General features: G+C 40.4%; 1 non-coding gene and 1 pseudogene across 1 annotated transcript; both read left to right on the forward strand.

Moving 5' to 3' along the window:
- The first annotated feature begins 2267 nt into the window (after positions 1-2267).
- LOC138844794 (large ribosomal subunit protein uL6 pseudogene) lies at positions 2268-19342 on the forward strand (annotated as a pseudogene).
- On the forward strand, positions 13975-14078 carry LOC127483881 (U6 spliceosomal RNA). Its single transcript, XR_007910673.1, has one exon. It is a non-coding gene; the product is annotated as a U6 spliceosomal RNA (small nuclear RNA).
- Positions 19343-20269: the final 927 nt, after the last annotated feature.

Here is a 20269-nt window from a genome sequence, read left to right on the forward strand (position 1 = left end):
TCTCATTTATTCTTGCTTTTATTTCTCTTCCCTCTTTTTTAATCATGTTCTTGTTCTTAAGACTTCTTTTCTGTGCCAAAATCAGTAAAGTTACACTCTGAAGGGATATTGTCCTTTCAAAAAGGCCATCTAAGGCAGCTAATTATGCATTGCATTGGGGTCTCTACTGAGAAAAATTCTGTGACTTGAACTAAATATTTTTAAATGTGGATTTTTTTTGAAAACTAATATTTAATATTGCTTCTCCTGCATGGCAAAACTGCCTATTCTGCTATTTAAAAGCCCTCAACAACTTTATTTTCTACTGCCGCTTTTTTCATGTGCAGCCAAAATGAAAATGTTTAAATTAATTGTGTTGTACAAATGGTACCCAACACAAACGTTTTTTAAATTAGTAAGACTTTTGTTTAAAGTTTTAATTTTGCATTTTGACTTTTTTTGTAAGGATGTATGTTGTGTGTTTAACCTTTATTAACTAACGTTAAAAACTGTGATGTGTGCGTAGAATATTACGTATGCATGTTCATGTTTAAAGAATGGCTGTTGATGATAAAATAAAAATCAGCTTTCATTTTTCTAAAAAAAAAAAAATACTAGTTCTCCACAGCAAATCTGTCACATAGAAAACCACACAGGATAAGAAGCTGGTAGGCAGTGTCAAAAGCATCAAAATACCATGATTAAGAACTGTAATTTATCATGATTGAGAGAAGAAAGGATGAGAGAAAAGAGAAATTAAAGTAGAAAATAAGAGATTTAAGACAGTAGATTAGAGTGGTAAACATGCATTCCTTCCAAATTCTACTTCTACACTTAGATAGGTAATTTATAATCCTCACTATATAGCATCAAAGCTACTTTAAATTTCTGTTTGACAGCTGAATAGACAGTTTTCATCACAGCTAACCAGTTAGTGCATAGAGTACTGTTTTATTGAAATAAATAGCAGCCATTACAGATAGTGTTCTCCAACTTTTTGTTTCTATCAAATCAGAGACAAATTGAAGATACTACAAGCAAGGAATTAAAGACAGAGTCAGGTTGAATGGAGGCCTTCAAAATTCAGCTTGAAAGAGCTGCTTTCTGTGATCTACTCGTGCAGAAATTCTCCAGATTCTTCGCTGATCCATCTTCCATTTTCTAATTGATCATCTTCAAATAGGTTATGGCATTAAAGCAGCCATCTGGGATGCAAATCTGGAAGTAGTACTTTAAAAACCCTGGTGTAATGTTTTAAATGTGGTGGTTTTTTTTTTTTTTTTGGCAAAGTATTCCTTGTATAATGATGCATTCAATGTGTCAACTGCCATAGGCTTCTAAAATCCTTTCTCATTTAGTTATCATAACCTTATCTGAGGCAGAAGTTATCCTGATTTAACAGACAAGGACATCAAGATAAAGAAATGCCCACAATCACAGAAAAGAAACTGAAAAATCTGGAATGAGAACCCTGCTGATCTGAGTCCAGACCTTCACTCTTTATTAGATTCTTTATATCTTAATCTCATTCAAGGGAGTGGACTACACTACATAAATGTCAAAGTAGTATTGAATGAATCTGGCCTCCTAATGTTTACCCTTATATAGGCAGGGTGTAGGGACTGCTTCTTCTGAGATTTTGGTACAGAAAGATGGTGGCTTTCGCTTTTGCCAATCTGAGGAGTTGGTAGAAGATATGAATTTACTCATGGAAGCTGGAGTAGAGCTAAAATTTTCTATGTTGGAAAAAACAAAAAGATTGAGAAGCTTCAAAGGGAAAAAACCAGAAGCAATGAAAGAAGAGAAAATGTGTTACAAGACAAAGAAAAGAAATTTGAAGAGGTACTAGCAATGGAGATTTTTCTAGAGAAACGTTGAGCATTCCAACTCTCCCATCCTTTCCTACCAAATGACAACTAAATTCTCTTTCTTCAATAGTTTTCTTATGAGAGTAGTTTCTTTAATGGATGCCTCTAAGAAGCAGACAAGGGAAAAGCTGACAAAAAAAAGGTTAAAAATAAAGAGCTAAAAAATACTTAACTATATAACATATAACCTTGCCCTCAAATTTCCTCCTCAATAAAATGGAGAAAAAAATGTTACCTATCAAGATCCAAGATGGCTGAATAGAGAGGCCCTGCCCTCACCTCCATCACAGAGAAGAACCAGAGTCACAAAGGAAGTCTGAACCACTATAGAAATAAAAATATGCCAAGAGATTGACTGAAGGAAAACTTCAGGAAAAAAAGTGACAGGAACACTAAACAACACAGACTTGAAAAGCTAGCATGGGAAGAGGAAAAAAAAGCACACACCACAGCTCCATTCTGGCTCCCCAGCTAGGGGAGCTCCATTTTGCAAGGAAAAGGTAAGCAGAAAGATCCAAAACTTGCACCGTCACTGCAGATGGGTAGTCCTGATTACAGGAGAATCCCACAGTCCCCAGCGTCTGTAAGTCCAGTCCAGAAAGATGGCTGGGTTTTAGAGATTGCTTTGCTTCAAAATAGGAACCCCCATTGCCTCCTTATCAAAGTCCCAGATCCAAGTTGCGGCAGCACAGCTGCTGATGAACTTTGTTCTGTATTAGGTACTGAAGTTGCCACCAGAAGCTCCCAAAGCCAGGGCACTTCAGAGAACAGACAGCAAGCCTCTGTGAATCCTGAAGCTTTGGGACTGCTCAGCACAAGCTCCAGACTCACTCTATAAGACCTAGTGACATTCCCTGTGTTTCTTGGGGCTCTGCACCAACAGAAGCCAATGCACAATTCCAGATGACCAGGCTTGAGGGAGTCCCCTTCCTCAGGGTGCTGGGTGGCCAGACTGCAAGTTTCAGTGTCACTCATGCATGCCATGAGGGAACTGGGAGCATTCTCATCAAGTTCTGCAGCACTTCCCTAAGATCTGGAATAATATAAGGACATTCATTTTCTTTTTTTTTTTTTTTATCTTTTATTTAATGAATATAAATTTCCAAAGTACGACTCATGTGTTACAATGGCTTCCCCCCCATACCGTCCCTCCCACCCACAACCCTCCCCTTTCCCACTCCCTCTCCCCTTTCATTCACATCAAGATTCATTTTCGATTATCTTAATATACAGAAGATCAGCTTAGTATACCTTAAGTAAGTATTTCAACAGTTTGCAAGGACATTCATTTTCAATACTCTTTTTCAATATACAATTAGAAACACTATTAAAAGCAATTGGGTAAGAAAATTAAATAAAGAACATCAAAATTGGAAAGAAGATAGTCTAATTATCCATATTTGCATATGACATGATTTTGTACATAGAAAAAATCAAACATTTCACCAAAAAGCTACTAGAACTGATAAATCAATTCAGTAAAGTCATAGCATACAACATCAACATACAAAAAAAGTAGCATTTTTATACACCAGTAATCATCTTGCTGAAAGGGAAATCAAGACAGAAATCCCATTCATAATAGCTACAAAACTTAAATATTTAGGAGTAAATGTAATCAAAGAAATCTACAAATCTCTACAATGATATTTTTAAAACACTGATAAAAAATCATTAAGAGGACACAAAAATTAGACAGATATTCCTTATTCATGGAGTAAAAGAATTAATATTATTAAAAGATCTGGCCGGCGCCGCGGCTCAGTAGGCTAGTCTTCCGCCTTGCGGCGACAGCACACCGGGTTCTAGTCTCGGTCAGGGCGCCGGATTCTGTCCCAGTTGCCCCTCTTCCAGGCCAGCTCTCTGCTGTGGCCCGGGGAGTGCAGTGGAGGATGGCCCAAGTGCTTGGGCTCTGCACCCCATGGGAGACCAGAATAAGTACCTGGCTCCTGCCATCGGATCAGCGCGGTGTGCTGGCCGCAGCGCGCCGGCCGCGGTACCATTGGAGGGTGAACCAATGGCAAAGGAAGACCTTTCTCCCTGTCTCTCTCTCTCACTGTCCACTCTGTCTGTCAAAAAAATAAATAAATAATTAAAAAATAAAAATAAAAGATCCATACAACCTAAACAAATCTATTCATCTATCACAATCTCTTGTAAAATACCAATGATATTCTCTATATAATTAGAAAAACAGTTTTCTATAATTCTGGTATGGCCTTACTGCTGGCAGAGTAACTGATGACACAGGCATCATATGGCAAGCGACAGGGAGTGCATTTGTCTGTGTCTGTCTCTTCTAAGTTTATTCCCTCTTCTTATTAAGCTATCAGAAATCAATCAAGTGGGCTGTACTTTAGTGAATTTACCTATTCCCAATCAATTCTGGAAGATCCCTTCTGTAAACACTATGGTCAGATTAAGTTTCCACTCTATTTCGCAATGGGAATCAAACTGCAATACATGCAACCTTAGGGTGCATATAAACCACAGCAATTGTTATGAAAATTAAATGAGTATGCCGGTGCCACGGCTCACTAGGCTAATCCTCCGCCTAGCGGCACCGGCACACCAGGTTCTAGTCCCGGTCGGGGTGACGGATTCTGTCCCGGTTGCTCCTCTTCCAGGCCAGCTCTCTACTGTGGCCTGGGAGTGCAGTGGAGGAGGGCCCAAGTGCTTGGGCCCTGCACCTGCATGGGAGACCAGGAGAAGCACCTGGCTCCTGCCTTCGAATCAGCGCGGTGCGCCAGCCACAGCTCACTGGCCACAGAGGCCATTGGAGGGTGAACCAACGGCAAAGGAAGACCTTTCTCTCTGTCTCTCTCTCTCACTGTCCACTCTGCCTGTCAAAAAAAAAAAAAAAAAAAAAAAGAAAATTAAATGAGTAAACACTGTGAAGAGGTTGTAATAATGCCTACCAAATAGTGAAAACTTCTGTTATCATTATTAAAAATAGAAATTACTCCCTGATTCCCAAAATATATGTTAAACAAATAGTTAAAGGACATTGATGTAAAGGGACCTCAATTTTTAGTCCACTCAAAATGCATATACTCTCTCTATAACCCCAAAGCAGCTCTCAATTGTGCCAGCACTTTCCTTTCTTCTCCCTCCTTGCTGAACCTCCCTACTTGCATATTCAGCTAAATTGCCTTCAACTGTTAAAAAGGACATTCAGACTTGTTCTCTTAAATGACCTGTTTTTCTTAACCCTTCACACTTTGCACAAGTCTCATTCAGGAATTCTGAGTTCCATTTTTGAACAGCTGTTCTTTGGTGTATTGTCAGTATATTTTGGAGAGATTTTTCCCTTTCATGACCCAAAACTCCTAAGACTCATCTTGAACCAGAGCAAACAGGGACAGTCTAATAACACACACCTCTTCTTTGTTATAAAAATTCTAATGCATTCACCTAATCCCTCAGATTTTTGCTTGATTGTTTCCTATTGTTAGAATTTTTATATTTAGCCCTTTAGGTTTTAATCTTTCATCCACAGGTTGCAATAGCAGGGTAGATAAATCCCAAGTCAAAATGCATTACACACAAAAAAGAGATAAGATAGTTTGAGAAAAGATACAGCTTATACTAAAATAATTAAAAATAAAAGTAACCTGAATTATTTATTGGCAATAGTGTTATCTGACTGCATAGTGTACTTCTTAATGAGTCATACTTTTAACATTTTAATACCAAGGGTATTTATTCTGAACTTTACTCTTTGAACCATTTAAAAAGATGTTCTTGTTGAACTTTGAATGACAAAAAATAATCCTCTGTGCTCTCAGAAGAGGAAGGTTTCCATTCAGGGAATAAAGAAAAGCTGTATTCTTCTGCTTACTTTCCATCTTGATTCTCTCTTACCCACCCCCATTCTTGCCCTTAAGAATTGTTAATTGGTTTAATCACATCCCTGAATGCTTTCTGGTTATGTGAAAGGACATCACACTTCAATCATTTTTGTATCTTTACTTTCTTTCCAAGCTACTGGATTTGTAAATGGAGCCTGGACCACCTACGATCTGGCCGGTATACTCGCTATTCTTTGTTCCCTCAAGCACCTGATGTAGTTATTGTTTCAGGTTTGGCAGCTGACTTGAGTTAAGATGGAACTTAGGGCTGGAAAGACAAACTGTGTTTGAATCTCAAGGATAAGCCACATGCACATCTTGCCAGGCATTTGCTCAACTAAAACTGTACAGTTTTTCCCATGTACTGATGTCCCTTTTGTGTATATTTTAGAGGCCTCTCCAAGAAAAGATTATATCTACTTGAGATTCATGTCTTCTTGTACTAACTTTCAGCATATATGAAATAAAATTTTGCACCAAAATAAACATCTTTTAATTTCTTTTTTCTGGGAATATTTTGAAGTATTCTCATATATGCTAAGTAAAAGTTTATATAAAACATCAAGAACTGTGACCACCTGTATATATTACTATTAGAACTAAGAAATTAGACACACATGGTCAACATGACCGAGCTATTTGCCAAAAAAGGTAGGGTTATAAACCAACAAATAAACTTTACTGCTTGAAATCCCTGGAAATCAATATCTGAAACAACATCCTATTCACTTGGGCAGACAGCTCACTTATCAAGCAACAGTTTACTTATGAACTCCCCCTTCAAAGCCTACACTATGCTCTTTCCATCAAGCCAAGGCTATTATGTCATAAAATCTGACCAGTCAACCTGCCTACCATCTGTGAGGCCCATCTTAAAGTCACCTAGGCAACCTCTATAAAACTGACTTCAAATAATTGAAAAGAACTTGTCATAATCATTGAAGTAGCGGCAAAACAGATTTTGCTGAACAGTTATTTTTTTTTCCTTTGGTTTGTTAGCATCCTTAAATGTACAACTGATTAGAATAAAAAATATTTCAGTATAAAGTTTTAGGTAAACTAGTTATTTAGTCTGTTAAATGTACAATATTTGGGGGCCAGCATTGTGGCTCAGTGGGTTATACCACTGCCTACAATGTTGGAAGCCCATTTGGGCTCAAATTCAAATCCCAGCTATTAAGTTTCCAATCCAACTCCCTGCTAATGTGCCTGGGAAAGCAATGGAAGATGATGGCCCAAATACTTCAGCCCCCACACCGACATGAGAGACGTGGAAGAAGTTCCTCACTCCTGGCTTCAGCTTGGCCCAGCCCCAGCCATTGTAGCTATTTGGGGAGTGTATCAGCAGATAGAAGATTCTCTCTTTCTCTTCCCTCTCTCTCTCTGTAATTCTGTCTTCCAAATAAATAAATTAAAAAAGAGACTCTAGTTATCGCAAGTGTGCTAATATTTTGTTGATTTGACAGAAAAAGAAAATAAAAACTATTTCTCATTGCCTAATATTTATAATCCCAAAATGTATTTTTGCATAATTTTTCATCTTTGAAGAACTCTATTTTCAAAATAAATTTATCTTTCAAGATTTCACACTACAAATTTTCTAATGCTGCTATAAATGGAATTTTTTTAGTTAGTATTTGATTATCATACACTTTCAAAAGATTTTCAACACAATTGAAAAATATGTCTGATCACCTACTGTACTATGTTCAGCCTTCTAACAGTGAGAATCATTACCATGGTATAGCAGTAAAAGGGGGATGCCTAGGAGGTGGTGATTATTTTGTTATCCCTGAGGTGTCTTCTATTCATATAAATATACTATTAAAAATATCAGAATTAAATCATCCTGACCTTCTCATTTAAGGAGTGTCCACAATGAATTTATCTGTTAATCATGCTGTCATGTTGAGATTTTCCCCTAAGTATACAATATAGATGGTTATTCTGAACTCAGTAACAATCAGATTGAAGTAACCCATTAAAACATCTGACAAATCTACTGCTAGGAAAATCTACTTTAAATAGAGATAAATATTAAAATTTCCCTTCAGGGGCTGGTCCGGTGGTGCAGCAGGTTAAAGCCTCGCCCTGCAGCACATCATTCCATATGGTTGCCAGTTCAAGTCCCGGCTGCTCCATAGAGGAGTCAGGGGCTTCTTCCAGGTCTCCCATGTGAGTGCTGGGCCCAAGCCCCTGGTCCATCTTCTACTTCTCTCCCAAGTGATAGCAGAGAGCTGGATAGGAAGATAAGCAGCAGGGACTAGAATAGGCATCCATATGGCATGCTGGCACTGCAGGCAGAAGATTAACCTACTGCACCATAGCACCATAGCACCAGCCCCTAAAGTGTCTAATTCTAATAGTTGTTCTGGGGAGCAATCCGGACTGGACTAAGTTACTGAAATTAAGACTTATTCTATGCATCTGCTCTCCCACAATATGGCGCTGGGAGAGAAGTAAACAGCTTCCGCACAGCTGCCTCCAGTTCAACTAATAAACTGTAGGACTTGCTCCTGATTGGAGGAGAGCAGCGTACTCGGCGTGTGGGCAGCCGAGTTAGGATTGGCGGAGGAGGACTATAAAGGAGGAGAGAGACGGCATGCACCAGGAACATCTATGGGGAACATCTAAGGGAACCCGTGCAGCCCCCGAGAGAGCCGGCCGGCGGTGTGCCGCTCCCCTGCGGAAGTGGGGAATGCGGCCAGGGGGAACTGCCCTTCCACGGAGGTGGAAGGGATAGTAGCCAACCCGGGAAGAACCAGCAGCAAACCCGGGGAGGGCCGAGCAGACGAAAGAACAGCGTAGGGTCCTGTGTCGTTCCTCCACGAAGAGGGGGAGCGACATAATGGTGCCGTGACTCGGACAGGAAACCTAGCTCGGATAAGAAACGTGACTCGGATAGGAAACCTAGGACGGATAGCAAACTTAGGAGGGAAGAAACGGGAAGAATTGGGAAAATATCGGAGAGAGAGACTAGCAAACAGCCTAGGGAAAATACCGGAGAGAGAGACTAGCAAACAGCCTAGGGAAAAGCGGGACGAGAAAGGTGCCGGAAGAAGCTATTGAAAGCCTAGGCATAGACTTGGATATGGACTGTGGGAAAGAAGTCAGGATTTGAAAGAGAAAGTGAAAGCTTTCATAGATTCGGATGCGGACTATGGCGGGGAAGCTAGGAGACTGAAAGCGAAAGTGAAACCTGGAGGAGGCTTGGACTCGGATACGGACTGTGGGGAGTAGCCAGGAGAAATGAGAGGAATATTGTTGGAAGAAAACTTAAGGAAACATACCGGGTAGAGAAAAATGTTAGGGAGGATGAAGCCGCGAGTGCAGGCCAAGGCGGAGACATAAGCCACCTTGGAATTCTTCAAGTCACTCCGGGGAGCAAGAGGCGAAGATCTGGAACCAGAAGCAGAGACGTGGGCCGCCAGGTTGAAATTCGCCAGGTTAGTCCGGGGAACTTGGACTGAATGCCGGTGGTGGCGGAAACATTCGCGGAAGCCGCCTTGTGCAGAGAGAGCACGGGGCGTGAATAAATAGGGAACGGGGCTGGCGTAGGCCGTGGTTCAGACGCGAAAGGGTTAAGCGTGGAGACCGCGGAGCGCGCGAAGCCGAGCCGCGCAAAGCTGGGAAGCTGCGCAGATGAGAGAGGCGCGCGGGCTGAAGCGGCGCAGAGCCGGGAACCCGCCGGCGGGGCGAGGTGCCGGAAAGCCGCAGGGATAAGAGAAACAGAAGTTTAGAAGTGAAGTGAGAAATAGGAATGCTGGAAGATAGAAGTAAAATGGGAGAAATAGGAATGCCCGGAGATAGAGAAATAGAGAAATAAAAAGGCCTCCCTACAACACTGCAATGTGAGAGCTTGGATTCGGTCTGCCTAATTAAGTGAGGCGATGAGCACCTGCGGGCAGCTACCAGCTTATGTGCCGCAGGTCACCGAAGACAGGCACGAATTAACATCAGTAAGGCCTCCCCACAAAAAGGCAATGAGAAGGCTTGGATTCGGTTTGCCTGATAGGTTTTGTAAGCCCCTGCGGGCAGAGCAGAGCATGCGCTGCAGGGCACCGAACACAGGCACGCATCAGCGCCTAAAAACCTCCTCACAATGGCGAAGAGAGGACCCGGATTCGTTTGCCTGATTGATAGGACTTGTAAGAGCCTGTGGCAACTCTAGCAAGTAGAGCAGAGTGTGTGCCGCGGGACACCGAAGACAGGCGCATATCAACGCCAAAAATAAAAAGAAAGGGGGATCTCTGGGGAGCAATCCGGACTGGACTAAGTTACTGAAATTAAGACTTATTCTATGCATCTGCTCTCCCACAATATGGCGCTGGGAGAGAAGTAAACAGCTTCCGCACAGCTGCCTCCAGTTCAACCAATAAACAGCAGGACTTGCTCCTGATTGGAGGAGAGCAGCGTACTCGGCGTGTGGGCAGCCGAGTTAGGATTGGCGGAGGAGGACTATAAAGGAGGAGAGAGACGGCATGCACCAGGAACATCTATGGGGAACATCTAAGGGAACCCGTGCAGCCCCCGAAGAGAGCCGGCCGGCGGTGTGCCGCTCCCCTGCGGAAGTGGGGAATGTGGCCAGGGGGAACTGCCCTTCCACGGAGGTGGAAGGGATAGTAGCCAACCCGGGAAGAACCAGCAGCAAACCCGGGGAGGGCCGAGCAGACGAAAGAACAGCGTAGGGTCCTGTGTCGTTCCTCCACGAAGAGGGGGAGCGACAGTTGTAAAATGATAAAAATTATCACTTATTCCAGGCCTAAAAGTCTATAAATACCCATCTTTAATTTCACCCATTTTGAGCATTGCCAAATTTCTGTGAAGGTGGTAGCTTTCCTACCACAATAGGTTTGTTTGTCGGGGCCAGCGTTGTGGCGCAGCAGGCTAGAGCCCTGGCCTGAAGCGCCAGCATCCCATATGGGCATCGGTTCTAGTCCTGGCTGCTCCACTTCCTATCCAGCTCTCTGCTATGGCCTGGGTGAGCAGTAGAAGATGGCCCAAGTCCTTGGGCCCCTACACCTACATGGGAGACCCAGAGGAAGCTCCTGGCTCCTGGCTTTGGACTGGTGCAGCTCTAGCCATTGCCATCAATTGGGGAGTGAATCAGCAGATGGAAGACCTCTCTCTCTGTCTCTACCTCTCTCTGTAACTCTGTCTTTCAAATAAATAAAATATATATTAAAAAGGGTGAGGGGGCTTGTTTGTAGTTGTTTAAGAATCATTGTGAATATACATAATTTGTATTCAAATTTACTATAATCTTTTATTATATCATTTTTATTGTTATTATTTTTATTCATGAGTAACTTTAGAAAGTTAATGAAATCTAATCTTTTGAAGAGAACTGATTAAACAAATTCACCATGAATTATTCAGCTCACTAGGATACTTACCCATATTGGCCTAATAAGAAAATGGGTACTTATGACATTCATGTTGAGGTGGAGTGAAAGCAATGAGGTCCAATTCCAAACTTGATATTTTAGCAGCTATTCTATTCTATATAAGACACATCACTATATTTTAATACTTCCAAACCCCTTGAAAAACTCTCAAGGCTCTGACTCTTGGGCCGGCGTTGTAGCAACGAATAAGACTGTTGCCTGCAGTGCCGGCATCCCATATGGGCGCTGGTTCAAATCCTGGCTGCTTTACTTCCAATCCAGCTCTCTGATATGGCCTGGGAAAGCATTAGAAGATGGCCCAGATGCTTGGGTCCCTTCACCCATACAGGAGACGCTGAAGAAGCTCCTGGCTCCTGATTGCGGATTGGCTCAGCTCCAGCCATTGCAGCCATCTAGGGAGTGAACTAGCAGATGGAAGACCTCTCTCTCTTTCTCTCACTCTCTCTCTCTCTCTCTCTCTCTCTCTGCCTCTGCCTCTCTGTAACTCCTCCTTTCAAATAAATAAAAATAACTCTTAAAAAATAAAAAAAAAAGAATCGAGATTTTCACAAATGCTCAAGCCTGTGAGACTTCCTGGCATCAGAACTTCAAAGATTATCTCTTGGCATCCCCTTTAAGACTTTCACTTACAATAAAAAATTAACTTAGGTAACTAAAATGCATATTTGTACACAAAGATATTAAGTTCCTGGGATATACTTTTAAGTATTTAAATGTAATCATAATTTTAAGGCAATAGCAATTTATCAAAGAGCAAAATGAGCTTATCCAAAAAATCAAGGTTCTGAGAACAATGTAAATATTTATTAAGTACATCTATAATATACATTAATTTTGAACTAATAATTCTATTTCTAAGGTCTTACATGGGAAAAAATGTAAAATGTTTATAAGATATATTTACAAATTACATCTATAAAATCTGCAAATTTAGAATAGAAAGAAATTTCAAACTGTTAACTAACAGTGGTTTTCTATGAAGCATAATGTTTCCTTCAATAATTTTCTATAGTTTACAAGTTCCCCTTGCCTTGAATTTATTAATTTTTTTTTTTTTGACAGGCAGAGTGGACAGTGAGAGAGAGACAGAGAGAAAGGTCTTGCTTTTGCCATCGGTTCACCCTCCAATGGCCGTCGCGGCCGGCGCACCGCGCTGATCCGATGGCAGGAGCCAGGAGCCAGGTGCTTTTTCCTGGTCTCCCATGGGGTGCAGGGCCCAAGCACTTGGGCCATCCTCCACTGCACTCCCTGGCCACAGCAGAGAGCTGGCCTGGAAGAGGAGCAACTGGGACAGAATCCGGCGCCCCGACCGGGACTAGAACCTGGTGTGCTGGCGCCGCTAGGTGGAGGATTAGCCTAGTGAGCCGCGGCGCCAGCCGACAAATTTATTAATTTTATAATCAGAATATGTAAGGTGGGAGAGGGGAGATTCCAAATAAATGAAACCACATATTCAGGGCCAAAAGTTCCTTTCTTCCCACTCCCTATCCTGTCTATTAATTATTAGTCTTGGCACTTTGATAATGTTAAACTTAAATTGTAAAACATAAACAGAATCTCCAGATAAATGTTCCAAAAAATCATAAATCATAGATTTGGCAGGCACATCTTGTCTTACAGGGAAAAGATGCAGAAAAAAATATATTCAGGTCCATATCATGCCAAAATGTGGAATGCTTTCTCAATACATGTGTTAAGCCATGCTGAGTATGTTCAGCATTGTATATTTCAGGCTTGTATATTTCATTTACATAAGCCATCTTTTTCATGTTTTAGAAAAGTACAAAAATGCAAGATAGCTACTATTAACAAAGCAATGCTGTGAATTCAGTGGAAGCTTTATTATTCTCACTTACTACATTATTCTTGAGATCAAAATTTGTTATCATCTTTTCTATGATGACATGTCTGTCCAATAGTCCTCTTGCTCAATAACTTCCATTTAAAATTTTCTCTGCATCCAAATGAAAGGAAATATTGAGGTGCAGATGTGATTCTGAAGATCTAAGACTCCAAATACTTTGAGACTTCAGAAGTGCAACTATACACAACCACAGAGGACTACAAAGCAGGATGAAATATTAGCCATGGCCCTTGTCTAGATATAGCCAAAGGAGTGCATTTGGCTTGATGTACTCAATAATTTATTACTGTTGAACTAATCTCCAACATGAGTACTGCAGTATCTCTGGAAAAGATTTTAGAAACATATGTATGTTTCAAGTATAAGAGAGAGAAAGAGAGAAAGAGAGAGAGAGAGAGAGACTGAATTAACATACAGACTGAGTCTATCATCATCAGTAATACCATAAAAGCATAGTGTAAAATATTTCCAAATCCCCTCTGGTTAGTAAGAAAGCTCAGAGTCTGAGCTCATAAGTTCCTAATGTCCTGATTTACTATCATTGTTTTCAACATTTTGGTCACTTGTTCATAATAAAGTTGAAATCATCATGGTCCTTTTCCATTTAGAAATAGTTCTATTTCAACGCTTCCTAGTTCAGGAAACAAAAATTGCTAGAGAAACATTGTGTTGGGTATATGGCTTTGTAGTAGGAAAGCAAATACAGAGGATATGGCAATAAAATATTTCTGATACATCAAACCTTGCTACTGGTAGAAAAAAAAAGCTACTGCTTTCGCACAGTTATCTTAATAATGAAATCTCTAACCACTGAAGGGGTTAATATCATAACGACTTCTTTAGGAATATATGCTTTACTGATGCTAATAGGACTTAACATCCATTTTATTTTTCTTCATTGGTACTTTATGTTACCTAATTTTGGGACATCACATCAATAATTTAACATCTTCTAGATTCATTGGGGGAAAAAGCAAATCAAAAGGAATAAGAAATCGGCTTTTGTGCTCACTTCTGCAGCACATATACTAAAATTGGAATGCACAGAACATGAGCAAGGCCCCTGCACAAGGATGACATGCAAATTCGTAAAGTGTTCCATATTTTAAAAAAATAGAAAAAAAAATAAATTGGCTTTGATTTCTCCAAGATGATTCTATTAAAGTATCTTTTATCAAGAGAACTTTACTAAGTATCCATAAACAGAAACTTTGTTCATTTGGTCACATCCATTCATCACATAATTATGGAACATCTGTTATGTTCATGGCCTTGTTGTAGGCCCTAGAGATGCAAGAATGAAGAAGAGAGGGGGCCAGTCCTGTGTCATAGCAGGTAAAGCAGCCACCTGCAATGCCAGCCACCCATATGGGCGCTGGTTCAAGTCTTGGCTGCTCACTTCTGATCCAGCTCCCTGCTGTTTTGCCTTGAAAAGCAGTGAAAGATGATCCAAGTTCTTGGATCCTTGCCACCCAGATGGGAGACCTGGAAGAAGCTCCTGGCTCCTGGCTTCAAATCAGCCCAGCTCCAGCTGTTGCGGCCATTTGAGGAATGAACCAGTGGATAGAAGACTGATCTCTCTCTCGATCTCTCTCTCTCTCTCTCTTGCTATCTCGTTCACTCTCTCTTTTCAAATAAAATAAATAAATCTTTAAAAAAAGAATAAAGAAGAGAGATTCAGATAATAGAGTTGTCAATAGTATCTTTAGCTACATTTTAAGATTATGGGGCTGACGCTGTAGTGCAGCAGGTAAAGTCACTGCCTGAAGTGCCAGCATCCCATATAGGTGCCAGTTTGAGTCCCAGTTGCTCCACTTCCCATCTAGCTCTCTGCTGTGGCCTGGGAAGGCAGAAGAAGATGGCCCAAGTCCTTGGGCTCCTGCCCCTGGAAGAAGCGCCTGGCTCCTGGTTTCAGATTGGCGGTGCAGCTTCAGCCACTGCAACCATTTGGGGAGTGAACCAGCAGATTGAAGACCTCTCTCTCTCTTTCTACCTCTGCCTCTCTGTAACTCCGCCTTTCAAATAAATAATCTTTTTTTTTTTTTTTTGACAGGCAGAGTGGACAGTGAGAGAGAGAGAGACAGAGAGAAAGGTCTTCCTTTGCCGTTGGTTCACCCTCCAATAGCTGCCACGGCCGGCGCACCGCGCTGATCCGGTGGCAGGAGCCAGGAGCCAAGTGCTTTTCCTGGTCTCCCATGGGGTGCAGGGCCCAAGCACTTGGGCCATCCTCCACTGCACTCCCTGGCCACAGCAGAGAGCTGGCCTGGAAGAGGGGCAACCGGGACAGAATCCGGCGCCCCGACCGGGACTAGAACCCGGTGTGCCGGCGCCGCTAGGTGGAGGATTAGCCTAGTGAGCCACGGCGCCGGCCCCAAATAAATAATCTTTTAAAAAAATTTAAGAGTATTACAATGATTTTTAAAAATTACTCAGATTTTGTAATGATTCTATTAAACTAAGATTTTTAAACATCCAGAAGATAATGGGACACACACTGTGATTCAGTGGGTTAAGCCATCACTTAAAATATCAGCATCTAATATCTAAGTGCCAGTTTGGGTCCCAGCTACTCTAATTCTGACTTAGCTTATTGCTAACACATCTGAGAAAGCAATAGAAGATGGCCCAAATACTTAGGTCCCTCCCAACCACTGCAGGAGACAGAGATAAAGTTTCTGACTCCTGGCTTCAGCCTGGTCCAGACCTAGCAGTTTTTGGCCAATTGAGGTGAACCAGCATATGGAAGATCTCTCTCTCTCTCTCTCCCTCTCTCTGTCGTGCACATGTGCATGCACACACTCTAACTCTGACTTTCAAATAAATTTTTACAAAAAAATTCTGAAGATAAAAAATTGCTTCCTAATAATACAAAAAAAGATTTATTTCCTATCACTGCATGTTAACTCCAAAGAGAATTTTTAATAAGATATTTTCCTAATATTAAGGAATAAAGTTTACTCCAGATAAGTAGCCATAAATAAAACTATCCAAAGTAATGTTGTAAGTATTAGATGCCGACAAAGAAGTCATGATTTTTTGTCACTTTGTAGACAAGACTGTCTACATATTAGTCCCCTAAACCAGTAACAACAAAGATAATTTATTTCCAAATCAACACCTTCCCTTCCATGTTCCAGAATAGAAAACCACTGCTAAAATCATAGGAACAAAAACAAACATTAATTTGCAAAATGCTGTTTATTAGATTCACAGCTGGAAAGCTAATAAACTTTGGAAAGATATTTTCCACTCTAGTCCAACTCAAATTATAGTGTCTACATCTTCATTTAACAGAAAATAAGTCTCAAAGACACAGATTAATTTCTAAATCCTTGCCATTCATCATCAAGGGCAAATTAGGTAGCTGCTTGCTTCTTATACCATCTCAATAATTCATGAGATTCTCCTGCAAAGGTTGCATCAGTTAAATCTCTGAGTAGTGTCTTAACAGCTGAATCCACCATGTGAGGTAGTTCAGATAACTGACTTTGACATCTCATGAACTAAGTAATACCTAATCTGAATGGGATGAAACCTCTTTCAAACCTCTTTTTTTGTGGAGTGATAAGGCTTTATTGGGGAAATGGCATCCATCAGAATGGAAGGGACAGAGAGAGGGTGCCTGGTCACTCGGAGTGGGGGAGAGCAAGGTTACATGGTTGAATGGAGAGAATAGACCTGGAGGCGGGGAGATAAGCTGAGAGCAGAGGACTGAGCGTCAAACCTCTTTCAACTATCAAATTCAATTCTGGCCAAAACTGAGAAGGAACTTTTGCTTTTGGAGTCTTCTCAAAGCCTTGTCTTTGACCTTTATTCACCTCCGCACTCACCTTTTCTCAGCTGCCTGGAGCCTGAACCATCCCTCTTCATGTCCAGAGACTGCACTACAGAGTTAATCCCTGTTCCCCTCATTGTATTGAGGACCCACATTATCAGAAAAGAGGCTGTCTGAGCTGATTTCCACTAAAATGTGACTAATAGTCAGGGTGTTTACTCTCTCAGGGGTATTTGCCATTGAAAGCAAATGGAAAAGAAACAGAAAAAGTTGTTAATACTAAATAGCCAGTATTATACTGTGGTAATTCTGGATTGTAACAAAACAAATTAAAGAATTTCAAGAAATTTGTGTAGGGCAGAAAATAATGGACTGAAATACTGCTCAGGTAAGATCTCATTCCAACCAGTTTGTCTTGCTCCAGGTTAGTAAGTAGAGCTAATCAGTCCCTCTATTTCTTTGGCACTCTAAAATTACCTGTTTCTTTACTCACCTATTGTAAAGTACTTCTTTTACCCATTTAATATTCAAATGCTTTTAAAAATGTATATTCTGTTCTAGACATTTTGGGGCCCCAAAGGTGCACTGGTGAAAGAACAATCAGCCTGCCCTCATGGAACCTACATTCTAGTGGTGAAAACCATATAGTATGGAAATAAAGAAATAAGTAAACATGATAATTTCATATTGTACAAAACCTATGGGGAAATTAAAAAGGTGTTGAAATAGATTGTGCCAAGGAGAGGCTCAAAAAGCAGCAAGTTGAGAGAAAAAGCAGTTTCTTGAGAAAAAGCAAGTTCTCTCTGAAAAGCTAACTTGACCTGAGATCTAAAGGGTGAGAATGAGCCATCCAGGCAAACTGCTAGGGGAAAAACATTTCAGGAAGAATGAATGGCAGGTGAAAAGATCCTATATGAGGTTGGAAAGACAGGCAGGAGCCAGACCCTAGGGATCTGGATTTTCTGTTCTGCACCAGTGGAAAGTCATGGAAAAGTTTATCAAGATGGCAGGGTCTGGGGCTGGAGCAGGGTGGGTGGGAGAGGAGGGCTGTCAATTTCCTTCACATCCCGCATGCAATTTATCAGTCATTTCTATCTTCAAAAATGTATATTCTAAATCCTACTATTTCTTACCACCTCCATTTTTAAGGCAGTGTATGCCCCCATTATCTCTCTCCTATGCTACTGTAGCTGCCCTTTAACATTTATTCTTTCATGTACTTTCAGCACCTACAGACTAGTCTTCACACAACAGAAAAGGTGATGTTTTAAAGGCAAACATCAAATCATATCATCGCCCTACTTAAAACTCTCAAACAGAATCCCATTGCAAAAAAAAAAAAAAATCCCATTGCAAACAGAATAAAATTCAACTTTCTTATCATGATCCATGAGACCATCATAACATGATCCCTGCCCATCCCTAGCTGAGATTCCTCTGGCTCCTTCATTCCTAGAAACATTCAAAACGTTCATATCTCAGAACTTCTCCATTGGCTGCTTCCCACTTCTACCCCTTGATCTTCAAAATCATTACTCAGTTGCTTTCTCTTCATTCAGTTCTCAACCTAAATGTCATGTCCACAGATAGTCCTTTCCTGATCACTTAAACTTCAATCCTGTCAGTCCAAAACAATAATCTCAAGATCTTTTTGTAATCTTAATTATTGAGAACTCCAAAGAGCATTATTTGTGTGGATTATATCAATATATAATTAAGAAATTAAAGTGAGATATTTTGAAATTACATGTTTTTGAGTCATTTTAAAATAATATTTAACCATACAAGTCTAAAATAATAAGACATTTTGTGGGAAAAAAAATCCCCCTGCCCAAAAACATTGCTACAATTAGAAGCTTTTGGCGCATCTGCTATTAGAATAAAGACCACTCTCCAACAATCAGACTGTTCAAATTCCAGAAAATGTCAACATCAATTTTAGGAGGCACATAAAGGAACCCTGTGGAGGCATTTCAATCATATCAAAGTATAACTCAGCCTCCTTGGAAGGAAAAAGAAGAGGCTCCATGTTGACAAATGGTGGTAAAATTGAAAGGGACTGGCAACTATTTGCACTATCTAATTCATGTATAGATTATGATCAAGAAGGTTACACCGGGCTTCTGTTTCAAGACGAGATATGTGTCTGCTCACTTACCCATCAATGTGGTTATTCAGGAGAATGGGTCTCTTGTTTAAATCTGAAATTTCTTAGGTGAAAGGAACATCCAGATAGTTCAGATGAGGCCAGATATTGCTTCCTCAGTATTTCTCTCAAGCCCAGAAAGATGAATTCATCCTTGAAGGAAATGACATTGAACTTGTTTCAAATTCAGCTGCTTTGATTTAGAAGGCAACAAGGGTTAAAAACAAGGATATCAGAAAATTTTGGGATGATATCTGTCTCTGAAAATAAAGCAGTTCAGCAGGCTGATGAATATGATTTAAAAGTTGTCCACCTATCAAAACAAGAACCAGATTCTAAGTCTAACTTGTGTTACTTTAATAATGCAATAAAAGATCTATTGATTTCAAAAAAGTTACAATTTGATGAGAAAGAAATTTTGCTTTTTTATTACAGAATAGAATACCTATAGATAACAATAATGTACTGTGGTTTTTAATCCAGAAGAGAGGATTTTGAATGTTTTCACCACAAAGAGAAGACAAATATTTGAGGAGACAGATAACTTGACCCTGATTTGAAATACATTTATATATGTAACAAGATATCACCTTATACCATAATTACAGGTATATATGAGAAAGTTGATGGAAAATGCAATTAGAAGATAAGTTTATATTGATGTAGAAAAATTCAAATCCATATACATAGAGGGTATTCAAAAATTTCATAAAAAATGCATATTATAAAAAACTATACATTGGGGCCAGAACTGTGGCATAGCAGGTAAAGCACCACCTGCAGTGCGGCACCCCACGTGGGTGCCAGTTTGACTCCTGGCTGCTCCATTTCTGATCCAGCTCTCTGCTATGTTCTGGGAAAGCAGTAGAAGATGGCCCAAGTCCTTGGGTCACGGCACCTGCATGGGGGATCCAAAAAAAGCTCCTGTCTCCTGGCTTCAGATAGGCCCAGCTCTGGCCATTGCAGTCACTTGGGGAGTGAACCAGCAGATAGAAGACCTCACTCTCTCTCTCTGTCTCTGTCCCTCTATAACTCTGCCTTTCAAATACATGAATCTTTTAAAAAAAATACATAGACAAAATTTTTAGCAAAATAAGTTTATCTTTTAAACCCATTTTTACAAAACTTTTCAATTATTTTTTATACAAATTTTATACAAAAAAGGCATAATTAATTTTAAAAACATGTGCAAATATTGGCACCTTTCTTACGTTTTTGAGAATGTCTTTAATATCTGGCTTAAGAGTCAGCTAGACTATCATACTTGCTTCTGCTGTCAATCTAATGAAAAAAATTTTTAGTTAATGTTTGTGAATAAAATCCAGCCTCACATGATATTCTGGGAAAAGGAGTACTCTAAAAGCTTTTCCAGATAACT

The sequence above is a fragment of the Oryctolagus cuniculus genome, chromosome 12 (genome assembly GCF_964237555.1).
Source record: "Oryctolagus cuniculus chromosome 12, mOryCun1.1, whole genome shotgun sequence".
In the NCBI taxonomy this organism is placed as follows: domain Eukaryota; kingdom Metazoa; phylum Chordata; class Mammalia; order Lagomorpha; family Leporidae; genus Oryctolagus; species Oryctolagus cuniculus.